Source organism: Heterocephalus glaber, unplaced genomic scaffold (assembly GCF_053883595.1).
Source record: "Heterocephalus glaber isolate CG9 unplaced genomic scaffold, H.glaber_assembly_v1.0 deba00001429, whole genome shotgun sequence".
NCBI lineage: Eukaryota > Metazoa > Chordata > Mammalia > Rodentia > Bathyergidae > Heterocephalus > Heterocephalus glaber.
This window is the reverse complement of record NW_028258294.1, coordinates 5,600,945-5,615,077: the sequence shown is the minus strand read 5'-3', so window position 1 is coordinate 5,615,077 and position 14,133 is coordinate 5,600,945. Positions and strand designations below refer to the sequence as shown.

General features: G+C 36.3%; 1 pseudogene; it reads right to left on the bottom strand.

The window, feature by feature from the left end:
• Positions 1 to 701: 701 nt before the first annotated feature.
• On the bottom strand, positions 702 to 12,735 carry LOC147827855 (uncharacterized; annotated as a pseudogene).
• Positions 12,736 to 14,133: the final 1,398 nt, after the last annotated feature.

Here is a 14,133-nt window from a genome sequence, read left to right as displayed (position 1 = left end):
GTTATCATTGCAATCCAAATTAAGGTTTTCTTTGTGCTATTCTACATTTTTATCTAAATCTAAATTGGCCTTTTTTCATTTAATTATTAAGTGGTAAAATAGAAATACATATAGAAAAGTACATAAAACATAAATCTTGAGTATAATAAATAATGGTAAACAATCATCAGATAACTTTTATCCAGATCATGCAATATAAAATTATCAGAAAACTCGAGAGTGATCATATTAATTTTCTTATCATATTAATTTTGTTAACTCTCGAATCCTTCTCTTAGTGAAAACTCTAGATATTCCAGCTATTTTCACTTGCTCCAGGTATTGTTATTATTTCACATATCAAACAGCTCTGGATTTACTGCATAGATCAATTAGTCACTTTATTAAGCTTATGAATTCTGTGGGTCAGGAATTAGGAAAGAGCAAAGCAAGGACAGCTTGATTCTGATTCATAATACGTGAGAGTCAGAGCTCATCTGAAAACTACTAATAAAGTATTGCTTTTCTTCATGCCTATAGTAATACTTCCTCAGAACTCTACTGTGAAGGAGGGAGAGAGAAAGCAAGGGGAGGAAAACGAAGTACAAATAATCAAGATAGGATGAATGTGTATCAATCCTTCAAGATAAATGTAATTATATAATAAAATTATATGTCCAAACATATACTAATAAATTTTTTAAAATATCTAATTTGCCAGGAAAACACATATATCTGCTAATGGATGTAGGAGGTCAAATGTCTGTTCTATTTAGGTGGCAGTTTTAGTTTTTAGATTTCTTGGGGGTAATAGACAAACAGAAATGGAGAAATAAAATAGGTACACATATAAAGTAAAAAAAAAACAAACAAACTTGTTTTTTCTTCACTAACACTTTTTGAAGACCTTTGGGATTTTACTCACTACCCAGTCCTAAAGAAAATGACAGAAATTTTAGGGTTTTGTTATGTCACACCCAACCTCTTCCAGTTAGTATTTTGCTACATAGCAAGTGATCTCAAACCTAGTGACATAAAACAAATATCATTTTATTGTGTTCACAGATTGTCTAGATTAGGAATTCAAATGTCCTTATATATACTAGGTACAAGCCTTTTGTCAATTATTTTTGTTACCTATAACTTTTCTCATTTCCTTAAGATGTCAATCTTTTACGCTGTGGTTGTTTCTTCATTTAAGAAAAAATACGATTTAAAAATAAGAGATCAAAATTACCAATGTGATCTTCTGAAAGTAGTATACTCTTCCAGTTTATATTTACTGTATGTCTACAAACAAACAAATGGGCACTAATATGTTTGTTCTATGGGTGCCAAGTATTCATTTTTATATACAGTATTTGTTTAGGGATATTTGATTGTCCAAATGTCTTTATTGAAAAATATGTTTTTTTCTCCACCACTCCCTATTTGAATGGGTTCCACTTCACATTTGCTGTAACAGTTGGTATATTTGTTTGTTTTCTTGTGACAACATTTTCGATTTGACATAACCCCATTTGTCTATTTTTGTTTTTGTTGCCTGAGTTTTTGGCATCATATTAAAAAAATCACAGTGCATATAAGTATTAAGAAGCTTCTCCTCTATATGTTTAATAGTTTCACAGTTTCTTATCTTATATTTAATCTTTAAATGACTTTGAGTTGATGTGTGGATCATGCAAAATAATGGTCTGATTTCATTGTTTTGCATATGGACAATCAATTTTCCAAGTACAATTTATTGAATGGTCTTTCCTTTTTAAATTGTGTATTCCTAACACTAATAAAGTGCCAAAAATAAATAAGCTATAAATGTTTAGGTAGATTTGTAGACTATCCTACTCCTTTGGTTGATGCTTATTTTCACACCAGTATTATGTGTTTTTTTATTAAATTGCTTTCATATACATGTAATTTGAAGTCAGATAGTGTAATGCTTCCAGCTTCCTTTTTTTTTTTTTTTTGCCCATGATTATATTGGCTATTTTTGATCTTTTATGGTTCCATTTGAACTTGATAATGAGAAACCCAAATTATAAGTAAAGAGTAAAATAAAAAAATAGTAATAGGAAGTAGGGGGATAGATCTTTTTCAAATGCGCAGAGGATCAAGATATTGAGGGAGGCAGAAGGGAGAGGAGGGGGAAGGGATGAAAGAATTAAGATGTATTATGTACATGTACCAACTCCACACAAGGAATTTAAACAAAATGTACTGCAAACATGTACTAATAAAAAATTGGAATTTTGATAATAATAGTATCAGGTCTATAGATTGCTGGGTGTACGGAATGTCCAAATTAATACAAACAGTCCATCTATGTTTTTTCTATTGTGCCCCTCAAAATTCTTCAACCTTCTGCTCATTTCCCAATTCCAAAACCTCTTCCTTATCTGATGTATTTATATAGCATATGACCTTGTTTCCAGGTTCCAAAATCTATTCATTTTTAAATCAGTGCTGTAACAAGTTTTAAACCTAGCAACAATATATATCTTACTATCTTACAATTCTGGAGTTAAGATACCTGAAAAGGTTTTCATTTCTTTAAATTATAATGTCAGCAAGTCCTCTTGGATGCCCTAAGGGAGAATCTGTTTTGCATTTATAGCTTCTAGAGACCACCTGGATTCTTTGGGTTGTGTCTCCTTCCTCTGTCTTCCAAGCCAGGAAGGTCACATCTTCAAACTTCTCTCTGACCTATCTTATCTTCCTCTTTTAAGGACCTTTATGGCTACATGAGGCCTGCCACAATCTCGTATATTCTGTTATAACAGAAAGTGGACTAGACAGTAGGGAATAATGAGATGATAATCATGCTTGAGAAGAGTATTCTCATTCCTGTGTTTAGGCCTTGCTCCAGTAGAAAACCATTATGGATAAGGGAAAAATGAATAGAGGCTAAACCAACAATAGGATTGAAGAGAAGAAGTTCAATGCATACTTAAAACTTGGTGATTAATTACTTAAAATGGTAAATAAGATAAAATATTCCTATTAATCATTTTAATGACAACAATGGACCCTAGACTTATGAACGCAATTTGTTCACGAGGATCGGTTGTAACTCATTTGTTGTAAGTCAAGACTATTTTTCCCATAAGAAATGATGGAAAAACCCATAATGCATTCCAAAATTCCCAAAGCACCCCTTCACTAAACTTTTAATAATAAAAGGTTTGTATAATGTGCATAATTTACCAGAAACACCAATAATTGTTCTAGTGTATTCACCAAAACGTTATCAAATGTGCCTAGTTTACCAGAAACAATTTCATACTGTATTCACCATTCAAGTTGACATCTTGAGAGTCTCCTTCCCTAAGAATCCAGGAATCTGGCTCTCTGGTGTCCTTTCTCTCCTTGGCAGAGTCTGTAGCCCACTAGGTCTCAACCTTTTCAGAACTAAATACTGGTCTAAGGTTGTTTGTTTCTGTCTTATCTTTAATACTGTTCTGTAGTATGACATGACATTGTCACTAAGCAAGTGAATGCAATGATTGACTTTTTCTCTGTCAGGGTGAGTCTCCTCTACAAATGTTTGTAGCTCTGTCCATTTTTTCAGGATTTCCTTTATTTCAGCAGAACTTTGCTGCACTGATTGTTGATACTTCCTCTCTCCTTCAGAAAGCTCCTCAGCTGCCAATCTCTGTTGCTCAGCCAGAAGTTGTTGAAGTTCCTCTTAGACAATTCCTCCAGTTCCTCACCATCACCACTGACTACCTGTAAGCCTATAGACTCAGCTATATGAACAATGTCATCAACCACAAGATCAACTGAAGGCTCAAGCTCCTCTACCCAGCCTTCAAAGTCTCTCTCCTCTATTATTTTAGGCCACACTTTCTTCCAGCAAGATCTCAATGTCCTTAGAGAGACACTGACCTAGGATTTCTCAGTTAACCCCACACAAGAAAGGATGTTGTAATGTTCCTTCCAGAAATCTTTAAGGGTTAAATCTGGACCATCTGGAAGCACTTCAGGGACAGTTCCTCAGTGTATAGCTTCTTAAAGTTAGTTATAACCTGCTGGTCCATAGGCTGCAGAAGAAAAGTTGTATTAGGTGGGAGGAACTCAATTGAGAGCCATGGAAATTCTTCAGCCAGTTCTTCTTCCAAATCTCATGGGTCAGCAGGAGCATTGTCCATGATGAGGAGAGCCTTGAGTGGTAAACCCTTATCCTCTAGATATTTCTTAACAGTAGGATAAAAAGCCTCCCTGATCCACTCAAGAAAATGTACCTTAGTTACCCAGGCTTTGTGTTAGATCTCCAAATGACCCCTGCTCTATTCTTCATGACTTTATATTTTCTGAACACTCTAGGGGTCTCAGAGTGATAAACCAAGAGAGGCTTTATCTTGAGGTCAACATTTACATTGGCACATACAATAAAGTTAGCCTATTCATCATAGGCTTGTGGCCTGGCATATTCTTCTCTTTCTGGGTCAGTTCTCCAGAAAAGGCCAGTTTCATCACAGTTGAAAACTTAAGAACAAAATTCCATTTTCCCATGTTATCATTTTGAAGTACTGTATGTAATTTTCAGCAGCTCTTTTATCAGCACTGGCTGCTTCACCATGCCTAGTTACACTATGAACTCCAGGTCTTGCTTTAAAATTGTGAAACTGCTCTTTGCCAGCACGAAATGTCTCACTGGTATCACTCAGTGATGGATTGTCCTTTACAAGATCTTCATTTATAGTCTTACCTTTTTCTCACAAATTATACTCAGAGAGTCCATAACTTGCCATCTACCTTTCACTTTTCCACACTAATGATAGCCTTTCTACCTCATCTAACACTATTGATCATGACTTACTAATTTTAGTAACACCTGTAGCAACACCAGCTTCCTTATACAAACCTTTTCTCTGTAAGATTGTTGAGATGGTAGATTTCCACATCCTGTACATATTAGCAAGATCAGTCACATGAAGAACACTCTCATATTTCTCCACAATTTCTTTCTTCTTTTCAGTTGTAATTGCTTTCTTTACCTTCCTTTGCTTCCGTAACTTCTTTTCAAGCTTTTTTGGGGGTCATTATTTTTTTTTTAGTTCTTTTATTGTTACATTGTAGATATACAATTCATTTACATTTATCATTCGGTGTTTGTACCTGTACGTGATATATCTTGGTTCTTATTATTTTTCCCCCATTACCTGTGCACACTTCATCCCCTCCACCCTTCCCTATTTACATAGATTTCATTTCCATTTGGGGCCATTTTGATAGGAGTAATCATAGCAATTATGTAAAGCACTGACCAAAATCACACCCACAATCACACACATCTGGGCTCAGACTCACACACACACAGTTATACATGCTTTTCTGACACTGTGAGTCTGTTTACAACCACACAGGTGGCCAGCATTTGGATTGTAACTCAATACTTTGGTCATAGGGTAAAACTAAAATTCCAGTCATAACCCAAGTTGTTCGTATGTGAGGCCAGTTGTAACTCAAAGGTCCACTGTATTTACATGTCTAAGACAAAATAATGTGATTACAAGGACAACTAAGTACATGATTAGAAGACAGTTGCATCTGGCAATGTTTTGTTTGAGTGATGATAGCTGATTTTATTGGAGAAAAATGCCATGGTTGATTGGTAAGAAATTAGAGGGGTTTTCATTAAGAAGAATCTCAAGGGAGTTTCAAATAGTCGTTAAGACTGCTGTTTTGGTAGTCCCAAGATGAGAGTAGAAAAGTTTTAATCAGGCCCCTAAGAGTAAAGTGAAGTAATAAAAAAGATTAAATGAGGGAAAACTCAGTAATTTAGTATCTGCTATTTACTCTGCACTGGCTCATGCCAAAACTACATATAATTTTCAAAATCTTTTTTTGTTTTTTGCACTGAGGATCGAACTCTGGACCTTGCACTTTCGAGACAGGAGCCAGAACCACTGAGATAAATCTCTGGCCAAAAAAATGTACCTTTCTTTTTTTTTTTTTTTTTTGGTACCGGGAATCAAACTCAGGACCTTGCGCTTGCGAGGCACCACTGAGCTAAATCCCCAGCCCTCAAAATCTTAATAGTTACTAAACTTATTTAGTGTGGTGTCCAGTTTTATGTGTTTATTATTTAATCTTGATATATACCCAACATGGTATTATTGCCACATGAAAGGAGAATAGTGTGACTTATGCAAAGTCACACAGTACAGTAGATAATGAAGGATTAAAAATGATACCTTTAGATTCCAATTACTGTATTTTTACTGAAAGAAAGGCAAGTTCCACCTTCTCTTACTTACAAGATATTAGGTGTAAGCAATGGGCCATGTAGCAGCTACGGTGCACAAAGCATACAGCAGAAAGACTCAGAGTTGCATTAACCATGTAATAGTAAGCCACCCTTTATTCTCTGTGTATCTGATTGTCTTAGTATATAAATTAGATATATGTTCTCATCCACTGACCAGTCATACTGATCATACTGACAGTATGACAAATTGCTTACCCTTTTATGGTTTTTCCTATTCTCCTCTGTAAGTATATAGAGCTCAAATTTCCCTTCTTTCTGGCCCACATTTCATATCTCATCTGGTAGATGGTGACCACCAAGGCCGAAGTATGATTGGGTTTGTAAAATATCAGACTATAGGACCTCTGAAATTCCTTCAAGGTTATAAAATCAGTTAATGTGCTACAACTGACAAGGTTCAATTTTTTTCAAACTATAAGTGTATTCAACTATGAAAGAGAAACTCTACTTACTGAGACACTTTTGAAGGTACTTTTAAATTTGTACAAAGAGAAATTTCACTAAAAGAAATAAAAAATTAAATAGAATTTTCTCTCTGTGGATGAGAGTAAAGAAACACTAAAGTGTGTTAAGGACAATAGAATGTAGATGATATAGAGTCATTCCAAAACTTTGGGATAGCTTTACACTCTGGAACTAGTTATAAAGGTCAGATTAATAGAAAGGAAGTCTCCTGGAGTGAACCCAGATAGTGTTATTTGACATTCACAGAACTCTTCTGTCCTAAATCTCCCCAAAAATGAATTGTTTATTTTACTTAGAAATTTAATTTAATTTAACAACAGCTGTTAGAGACATGGAAGAAACAGGTGGACTTTTAAAGGTAAACACTGAAGTACAGAAAACTATTATACAACAGAATCACACTCTGACAAGCTGAAAAGCAGTGTCTTCTGTCAGTGGAAGTGTATGACAGGATGTGGGGCTGTTAAAACTACTGAAGCTCCCTATAATTGGGAAATTGCCTCTCTCATACAGTCCATCAGACAGTCACTTGGCTGTACTTAATGGAAGATGCTAATAGAAAGCCACAAAGGTGTCACTGGGGTGACATTCCATTTGAAGTCACCTCGAATAGACACTGTGAAGTTTCCAAGGGGAGGCATAACCATCAGCCTAGAAGCAGATGAAATTATACTGCAGAACCTAACAACACAGGAGAGAATTTTACAACCTAGCAACTCAGGGATGGGCCTGTGTGGGTAAGTGGTGTCCTTGATGCGTGCAGATGAATTTTGTATCCCTTCCCAACAGCTCTCTGAGCCCTGCCTGCTCCCTGGAGAAAAACTGCAGAATGTGGAAACACTGTGCACCTCCATTTGATTGAGAATTTATTCAACTAAAAATAAGGTAGGGAGAGAGAAATAAAAGTGTTTGTGTAAATAGCATGAAAATTGGATTAAAAATCAGAACAACCCTATTTGTGGTCTCTTACAGTCTTCCTTCTAACTTGTCATTAATGAGAGAATTGAGTTAGCTTTTGTCAAAATTAGCTGTTAAAGTCTAATTCTTTGACAATATTTTCTTACATAAGACAGAGAGATTAATTTAGGAAGAATAGGAGTAAATACATAGAATCTGGAAATTTCTTTTAATAATTTAAAAAACTGATTATGGTAACTGTTGATAATATGGTACTCTGATCAATTTGAATTCACTTTTATGTTTTTATTCTATCAGTGTTCTATCACTATTCATTATCTCAGTCATTACAAAATCTCCTCATGGACTTTCCCAGTTCTATTCTTATTTTTATTTTTTTCCACACCACAGCAGAGAAATATTTTCCAAAAAATAAATCTGTTCATATCACTCCTTTGTTTTCAGATCATAAATTGTTTACTGTTGGCCTGAAAATAAAATCTAGACTCCTTAGCATGTTGCAGACTACTTTTGATTATACAGCCTCAAAAGAGTCCAACTAAGAGTGGCAGGTCTGTGGAAGAAGAGCCAAGAACTGGGAGCTATACATATCTGAGGAACTCCTTGAGACATAGCAGCTAGCCATAATAAAAGGGAGGTGAGGAAAAGCTAGCAGAAATGGCTAGTGTGAAATTTGAACTTTTGTGGACAAAAGTGTGAGGCCCAGAAAAAATTAGTAAAAGATTGAAGTAGACCACATTAGAAGTCAGCCAGGGAAGAGGTAGTGGAGAAGCTTCAGAAGGAAGGCCCAGGCAGAGTTCTTCATAAACAAGTTACCTCAAGTGTGTGTGATGGAATAAGAGTGGTAATGCAAAGGAGCTAGGAAGATCTGAATCTGCATGCCTTCGATACCTGCCCTTGTCTACACTGTCCTCCACCATGTTGACATACCCTGTGGTCACTGAACAATACTCCATGCTCATTCACCTGACTCTGCTCAGGCTGTTCCAACTCTGAATTGGACACCCTTCTTTGCCTGAGAAACACTGACTCACTGTTTCAAATGTGATATATTTTTCTAAAACTGAATAGACTCCTGTAGGCCTTGAAGGAGTTAATTTTAACTTCTCTACCTGAGGGACCTTGCACACATACCTGAGGGATAGTACATATTACATAGCATTATTATTAGTTAATATGAGTGTCTCTATAACAGAAAGTCAGTTTCTGGAGGATAGAAATATGATTTAGTCAATCTCCCAAATGTGGGAGCAAGATTGAGACAAAGACCACAACTCAGTAAACAGTTTTCTGTCTCATAAGTTGAACCCAGGGGTCTAACAGAACATGACACTAAGTAGTATTATTTTTGTTACTTCAGGTGACTTCAGGGAACACATTTTTCTGATTAAATAGTCATATTAAGATGTTCTTTTTACCTACCTATAGGAGAGTATTTGTACACAAGGAAAGGATAAGGAAATTAAGGAATCAGAGATCAAAATAAGAGATATGAGGCAGACAGTAATTTGCTTCTGGCATCAAATAAAGTTAAGAAAAGTGGTTTCTGACTGTATCCTGGAGCAAGATGACTTAATCTGCCTAGTTTGTGTCCCAAGGGACAGGGATGAATACAAAATAATGAGAGAATTGGATTTGACACTGCCTATATCACAATATTTTCTTTTGGATAATGGGCTACATATTTAGAAGGCTAGATTTGTGGAAAGAGACAAGAGGAAAAATATCAAAAATCTTAAAGTTGATAGGTTTTTAATTGTTCCATTATCATTCTGGGATAAGGAGAATATTTTACTGTGAAGAAAAACTCAATTAAAGTAAATTCAATTTAGAAATATTTATTAGATTCCTATAGGGTTAAAAGTTACTCTGCTAAGTTGAAATTATAGAGGGACAGAATGAGTGGGGAGGTAATATACAGAATGATTAAATACTTTAGCTTTGGAGTCAGATATATCTGGGTTCATAGCCTGAATCACCCATTAGTCTATGTAATATACATTGTAAATTATTTTAATATTCAAAGACTAAGACAGGAATGGTGGTGCAGGACTATAATTCCAGCATTTCGGGAGGTTCAGGAAGGAAGATCATAAGTTCAAGCACAGCCTGAACAACTTAGTGACTTAGGACTGGGAGCTACCCAGTGTGAAGGCCCTGGGTACAATATCCTGTACCACGAAAAATAAAAATCATTACTAAACTATGTATTGATTAGGATGACTCCAGCTGAAAGAGAACCTGTAGTACAAAGATTGCTGAAAAATCATTAGAATCTAGGAACAGGCAAGGGAAGATTCACCTCCATGTTTGGAGATAGCACGGTACTGTTCCCCTTTGCTCCATTATTTCCTGTAGGCCTTTTAATCTCTGACACCCGGACATAAAGGAGGACTCATTCACCTAGGAACACCGTCTCTTCCTGGCAAACCCAGAAATCCTCGGGGACCTTCTGGGGCTATGGGGCCAAGTGGCCTGAGAATACCAAGGGGACCATGTTGCAGCTGTAAATGAGCACAATTCTGAATTCTCTCACTGTGAAGGAAGACTGATAGCTGGGTTCTTAGTACACAAGAACAAACTTGCCGAATAAATTGTTCTGAAAATTCTCTGCTGGCCTTTCCATTCAATCCTGGAGGTCCCTGAGGACCTCCTTCCCCAGGTTGTCCCTGGGGACCAGCAGGCCCCATTACACCATCCATCCCAGATTTTCCTTTTGGCCCAGTGGCACCTCTAATACCAGGCTCTCCTTTTTCACCTCTCTCTCCTTTTGTACTTTGATGGCCTTGAATTCCCTGTTGCCCTGGAATTCCTTGTCTTCTGGTTTCTCCCTTTTGAACCTGAATGCCTTTTTCCTCTTGATTTCCTTTGTCTGCTTTTTCCCCTTGAATCCCAGGTAAGCCCTTGTATTCACTTTCTCCTGGAAGACCCCTCGATCCTGGTTCTCCCTTGAGACCAGAAGCTCAAAGAAGCCCTTGAAGTCCAGGTTGCCTTTGCTCCCCTTAGATCCTGCTGTGTCAGGCTTCCCAACAAACCTAGCATTCCTGGAGCTCCTTTTTTTCCTAGTGGTCCTGGAAACCAATTTCTCCCTTTTGTCCCACTAAGCCTTGGTTTCCAGGAAATCCTGGGATTCTGTTTTGTAGAGATTTCAGCCTATAGTGGGCTGGCTCCAAGGCAGCATGGCATGGCAGAGGGGCATCACAGAGGAGAAAGAGCTCATGACAGGGCAGGCAGGAAGTAGAGCAACACCACTGATATTTTAAAAATTGTGTGTTTTTTTTTTACTTGGAGTTTATACAATGGAAATTTCTCTTTTTTTTTCTTGAGAGCATTGCAATCTTTCTAGTAGACTTCCTTTCCAGATGTCTCACGATGCTGTGTCATGACTATTTTCTCTCTGAACTTCTTAAAATCTACTTCCTAAACCAAACTCCAGGCTATGCTTGGTCTGTCCTTCTTTAGCTATTATAAGTTAACAAATGTGTAAGCTTTCTACCCAAAACCCGGTCTTTTTCACTTCACTTTTTGTTTAAGCCCCAAATATCAGTTCCCCTAGACATTCTCTTCTCAGGAAAAAAAAATAGCCAAAAAAGCAGTGAAGAACTTGTCAGATACTCTGCTTCTGGCAGAAGACATATTTTTGCAGATATGATGGGTTGCTTTATTGTTTTCCTATGTTTGTTTTTGTAATTGATCACTTCTGCTAGTAATATGTGCCCACTGTGATATCACTTCTGTTTTTCTCATGCTAGTTTCAAGAAAATGAACTCTGAAATATAATTTGGGGTTTTCCACAGTATATATACACTCTTTAAATGCAGTGGAACTCTGACTCCCAGCCAAAATGATGTATTTATTTTTGCATAAGAATCACATGTACATCATCATTTTACAATCTTGCATTTCAACCCAAGAAGTCTCAGCAGTCCTTACAAGATTAGTATATTTAGTATAATTATTTGATGTGATCATTTTAATATCACAAGTTAATGTATAGGTATATAGTTTTCTTTCCTCCTAAAACTATTTCTTTTACAATTACCAACTAGTTCATAATATTGTATTTATCTACTTTATCCATGAGTTCTTTCTCTCACCTCATTAGTTCTGTGTTATTTGATGAAAGATAGACCACCTGGTAGTATGTAAATTCTCAAAGTTCGTAATATATAAAAAGCATCTGTAAAACCAATTTAGAGATGCACTATCAATGACTTCCAAATACTCTCTCCTATTGATGTCAGTAAGTTGATGATAGGTCAAGGACTTGGTATTATTGGCAGTAATTCTAATTCAGACCACCTTTTTGAAGTACTATTCCAGACAAGCAAATGAACTGTCCTTAGTAAGACAGGTTACACCATGCCAAATACATCATTTTAATATCTTAGGCCATTGTCTAGAAATCCAAATGATTCCCAGTGCATCTGGATAGCCAAATGTTCAACTATGAGATCATTTTTCTTTTCTAAAGTCTTATATATAGAATGATACACTGAAAACACCACTTGGGCATTTTAGTCCATTTATTTCCTTCAACTTCTTAATGAAAGCTTCACAAAGAATTCTATTTCCAAATGTAATGAGTCCAGATAGGTCACCAAGAGTGAGAAGTAGTGAGCCATCCTGCTAAAACTTCTTACTCTACATGTTTTGGAAAAATAAGATATCTCCTGAATGATGAAGATACTTCTATTCATTTGCATCTAAGTGAATCAATAGAAAATAACCAACATCCTGACTTCTAGGATGAATAACAAGAATTCTTTTCTCCAAAAGTACTTTAAAATCATCTTTATGGCATTATTTCTTTTTCTAGAAAGTCTGAATTCTCTAAGTAACTGGTTCTAAGCCAGGTACAGCTTTGACCCAAAGGGACATTTGATAATAGCTGGAGATAACTATGAGTGTCATCAGTGGACAGTAGGGGAGCTACTGGTATCTAATTAGTAGAGACCAAGTGAAGCAGTCAATTTTGTATAAATCTGAACTCTTTGTTTCATAAAATCAAAGAATGATAAGTTGTAGACAAAAGGAGGAACTCAGGAGAGTGTTTATTGGAATTAACTTTAAAAAAAACCCACCTGGTGGATGTCTACCATGAGGGGTTTTCAGAAGGGGAATTGCCAATGTGCTTTCTTTGTCTTGGCCTAATATCAATAAGCAAAGAGAAAAAAGATTTGTACTTTTTAAAAATGCATATACTTAGCTAGAAGCCAGTTACCAAAAGCATAACAATGGAAAACATACAAAATTATCTTACTAAAATATAAAATCTTTGTTTTTTATTAAGCCAGCTTCTGTAAGTTTAACCAAAAGCCTTTTAATGTCTTCAGAAAACCTTATTGTTTTAAACATAGTGAACTGCCCAGAGGAAGGGACTTCCAGGCTGCTGTTCCACCACTCACAACCCAGAGGAAGGGCCTTCTGGGCCACTTTTCCACTTCTCTCAGCACAGAGGAGGTGAGCCAGCACCAACAATACCCCCTCCCCCACACTGAAATGAGAAGACACAAAAACAAGTCTCAAAACCAGACTTCCAGGTAAACTACAGCAACCCCAAAGGGAAAGGAGATGGAACTCTATGATACTCGACTACCTGAACTCCCTGAACTGGCAACAAAAGATGATGTGGAAAAAATGAAAGCAGAAATAATTTCTCAGATAACAACAGAGATTGTGCTCATAGCACAGGACATGATCAATAAATCTAGAGAGGAGCTCAGGAACATGATGGAATATCAAAATAGGAAAAAAAATGGACTCCATAAAACAGATGCAAACAGATTTCCAAGAGATCAAAAACTCCATTGAAAGCTTACACAGCAGAATGAGCCAGTGTGAGGATGGAATTTCAGATATAGAAGATAAGACTGCAATTAGTGACCAGGACAAGAAAAATTGCTTCAAAATTGAAAGAGAACATGAGAAATCAATCCAGCAGCTGCTAGACAATGCAAAGAAGAATAACAAAAGACTGATTGGATTCAATGAATATAAACAGGAGAGAGTAGAGATGACATTAAAAACAATGTTCACAGAAGTAATGGCAGAAAACTTCGCAAGCAAGGGAAAAGAACTTGACATACAGATAAGTGAGGCATATAGGACTCCAAATAGCCTTGATCAAAAAAAATCTACACATAGGCATATAATTGTTAAGATTCCAGAAACTCAACAGAAGAATAAAGTTCTAAAAGCAGTCAGAGAAAAGAAACAAATCACATACAAAGGAAAGCCCATCAGAATCACAGCAGACTTCTCAACACAAACCATCAAGGCAAGAAGAGCTTGGACTGGCATATTCCAAGCTCTAAAGAAAAACAGTCTCCAACCCAGATTGATGTACCCTACAAAACTATCCTTCAAAATGGATGGAGAAATAAGATACTTTCATGACAAAGACCACCTTAGGAACTTCATGAATTTCAAAGCAGCACTCCAAAAAATTTTACACAATATCCTAGGAACTGACAATGAGGAACACAAACCCAAGAAGC